This window comes from Schistocerca cancellata, unplaced genomic scaffold, assembly GCF_023864275.1.
Source record: "Schistocerca cancellata isolate TAMUIC-IGC-003103 unplaced genomic scaffold, iqSchCanc2.1 HiC_scaffold_248, whole genome shotgun sequence".
Taxonomy (NCBI): Eukaryota; Metazoa; Arthropoda; class Insecta; order Orthoptera; family Acrididae; genus Schistocerca; species Schistocerca cancellata.
In genome coordinates, this window is record NW_026046270.1 from 25,001 (window position 1) to 27,500 (window position 2,500).

General features: G+C 55.9%; 1 non-coding gene across 1 annotated transcript in view; it reads left to right on the forward strand.

Moving 5' to 3' along the window:
• Window positions 1-2,213: 2,213 nt before the first annotated feature.
• Window positions 2,214-2,500, forward strand: part of LOC126113293 (small subunit ribosomal RNA) — a 1,909-nt gene continuing 1,622 nt past the window's right edge. Inside the window, exon 1 of the ribosomal RNA XR_007524813.1 lies at window positions 2,214-2,500. This exon is cut by the window's right edge and continues 1,622 nt beyond it. This is a non-coding gene — a ribosomal RNA (small subunit ribosomal RNA).

Below are 2,500 nucleotides of genomic sequence, written 5' to 3' on the forward strand. Positions count from 1 at the left end.
CTTAACCTAACCTATGTCACCTTAACCTAACCTATGTCACCTTAACCTAACCTATGTCACCTTAACCTAACCTATGTCACCTTAACCTAACCCATCTTGCACCTTAACCTAACCTATGTCGCCTTAACCTAACCTCTGTTGCACCTTAACCTAACCTGTGTTGCACCTTAACCTAACCTGTGTTGCACCTTAACCTAACCTGTGTTGCACCTTAACCTAACGCAATTTGCACCGCAATGTAACGCAATTTGCACCGCAATGTAATGCAATTTGTACCGCAATCTACCCCAAGTTGTACCGCAATCTACCCCAAGTTGTACCGCAATCTACCCCAAGTTGTACCGCAATCTACCCCAAGTTGTACCGCAATCTACCCCAAGTTGTACCGCAATCTACCCCAAGTTGTACCGCAATCTACCCCAAGTTGTACCGCAATCTACCCCAAGTTGTACCGCAATCTACCCCAAGTTGTACCGCAATCTACCCCAAGTTGTACCGCAATCTACCCCAAGTTGTACCGCAATCTACCCCAAGTTGTGCCGCAATCTACCCCAAGTTGTGCCGCAATCTACCCCAAGTTGTGCCGCAATCTACCCCAAGTTGTGCCGCAATCTACCCCAAGTTGTGCCGCAATCTACCCCAAGTTGTGCCGCAATCTACCCCACGTTGTGCCTTAACCTAACCCACGTTGTGCCTTAACCTAACCCACGTTGTGCCTTAACATAACCCACGTTGTGCCTTAACATAACCCACGTTGTGCCTTAACCTAACCCACGTTGTGCCTTAACCTGCTCTGTAAATGGCATATGACACGTTACATTAATGTATTGTTGTCCAACCGCAACCCGCTCAGAATGTTGTGTACACAGCTACGTGTCATCTCCCCATAACAGCTGTATTGCAGTGTGGTACGCCATAGAGACGTGTGGGAGTAATGGACGCAGTGGATGGCGATCAGCATGAGCCGTCTGTTCATGTAGTGGCGCGTGTATGCAGACATAGTAGTCTCTTCTCACACAATGTGATAGCACGGTGTCCCGCGTTCCACATCTGCGACATGCTACAGAGGCCGGTTGACAGTTCGTCGCGCAATGGACATCGCATACGTACGGGGGCACCTTCCACGTGCCCTCTAGTCGGGCACATTTTGTTGCGTGGATGTGAGCGGATGTAGTGTGTCTTGACACCTGACAGGCAGGCATGCAATAATAGTTGACTTTGCAAACGGGGATGGACGTGGACGTGTACGTTTACTGGTGACGTTACGCAAATGAACAACTGGTAACCCGTTGTGGTGCGGTTGATCTTGCTGGAGGTACATCTGTGAGGGCAACGATCGGTACAGCTATGACGCGGTTGTGTCAGCGATACCCACCACACCAATGAACGTGAATGTGGATCTGGGTGTGAAGCGATACGCGGCTGTGGGTGGGTGGGACTGTCCCCGGCCGGTGAGGGGGGGGCCGCCCGGCGTGCTGGCCGCGCGGTGCGTGGGCGCACGCGCTACAGCCGGCTGGTGGGGGCGCCCAGTGGCAGGCGCGCCGGCCGACGGACGCGGCAGGCGGCGCAGCTGCGCGCCGGGGCACCCTGCGCGCGGCGCCGTGCAGCCAAAGTGGGTCCTCGCCGGCCCGGTGCGAAGCGCGGTGGACATCTGCAGTGTGCTGGTCCGATTGAGGACTGTGTGCGTTGAGGATGCGCCGCCGCCCGGCACTCGGCGCCGCGACGCCGTCTGCTGCTCGGTTGCCCCAGCGGTTCTCGCTGGTGGTTTGTATCGCAGTTGTGCAGACGTGTTGGCACGTGCGCTGTGCTGGGAGAGTTCGCTTCGGCACCCACGTGGGGCCTTTGCCCTTCTGTGGCGCTGGCGTTGGAGCTGCCGGTCACCGTAGGTGGCGCGTGTTGTCTCCCGCCGGCAATGCCACGACAGCACGCTCCCGGGCCTCTGTCGGCAGCGGCAAGCTCAGTTGGGAGCACGGGTGGTCGCACCTAAAGCGTCTACTCGCCTAACTCCGGGCGATTGCGCCTCTCTCGAACCCGACCAAGTACTTAGGACGGCGCTGCGCGCCGCCGGGACCTGAGAGGGTTTCGAGGTGTATTGTGCAGGGGAGCTCAGCCTCCTCCTGTTTGCAGAATAATTGAGCGGACGCTTGCGTGTCCGCGCGGGCCCCCGGGACACACTCCCGGGCGGCCGGCTGCTCAGCTCTAGTTGACGCAGCTCCCTGGTTGATCCTGCCAGTAGTCATATGCTTGTCTCAAAGATTAAGCCATGCATGTCTCAGTACAAGCCGCATTAAGGTGAAACCGCGAATGGCTCATTAAATCAGTTATGGTTCCTTAGATCGTACCCACGTTACTTGGATAACTGTGGTAATTCTAGAGCTAATACATGCAAACAGAGTCCCGACCAGAGATGGAAGGGACGCTTTTATTAGATCAAAACCAATCGGTCGGCTCGTCCGGTCCGTTTGCCTTGGTGACTCTGAATAACTTTGGGCTGATCGCA